The sequence below is a fragment of the Chiloscyllium plagiosum genome, chromosome 16 (genome assembly GCF_004010195.1).
Source record: "Chiloscyllium plagiosum isolate BGI_BamShark_2017 chromosome 16, ASM401019v2, whole genome shotgun sequence".
Lineage (NCBI taxonomy): Eukaryota > Metazoa > Chordata > Chondrichthyes > Orectolobiformes > Hemiscylliidae > Chiloscyllium > Chiloscyllium plagiosum.
The window spans coordinates 27,982,853-27,983,611 of record NC_057725.1 but is presented as its reverse complement, the minus strand read 5'-3'; the positions used below and the strand labels follow the sequence as shown (position 1 = coordinate 27,983,611).

The 759-nt window shown below is 36.1% G+C and overlaps 1 non-coding gene across 1 annotated transcript; it reads right to left on the bottom strand.

Annotated features, from left to right (window-relative positions):
* Positions 1-364: 364 nt before the first annotated feature.
* On the bottom strand, positions 365-468 carry LOC122558145. The gene has a single exon (XR_006314046.1). It is a non-coding gene; the product is annotated as a U6 spliceosomal RNA (small nuclear RNA).
* Positions 469-759: the final 291 nt, after the last annotated feature.

Sequence of the window (759 nt, the reverse complement as noted above, 5' to 3'; positions counted from 1 at the left end):
CTTGCCTTTCCTTTATGGTCTTTTGCACTGATTTTTTTTTTCATGTACTTAATCCGTTTTTCCTAATGGATTGATAACTTCACCTCCAGAACGTACAATAGCTCCTTATAATTACCTCTTTGGCTAAGGCTTTTATTTATGATGTATGGTTTATCTCTCTTTTCTGAGCCCACATTCTTTCTCTGATACTTCTTACCAACTCTTGGCTTTGGGGTACTGTGCCTGCTTTCCCCTGTCCCTTCATGAATGCTGCTATCTCTGCCTGGCACTTCAGCTGCTGATTAACTATCTGTGCCTTCTTTAAGCAATAATATTCTTAAAGCTCTCTTGGTAGCCCCAAATCTATTGTCCTTGCTTTGAATATAAAAATATGAAATGTTTCATGTATCTGTGACTCATTCTTTCACAGGGGTCTTGCTAATCTTCTCTGTAGCAGTCCACTAATGGTATGTGCAAATGGCTGTTTGTGGGTTTAGCACATGATAAATTAAAACACTTTTCTGCTAAGCACAGAATGTACTGTATTAGTGAGCCTAAGGCAAGTGTATCCTCTCAGATAAAGTATCTATTGGAATGTATGGAACTCATTCATCTGTATTTCTGATGGTCTGATAACTTGTATTTATAGTAATAAACTGATCTGAAATGTTTAATCACAATATAACAATGGAGCTTAATCGAACTATATAACTGTGATAATAGACTAATTTGATGAGATAGAAAGGAGCACTTTGCATATTGCTGACTCTTATTGTTCTA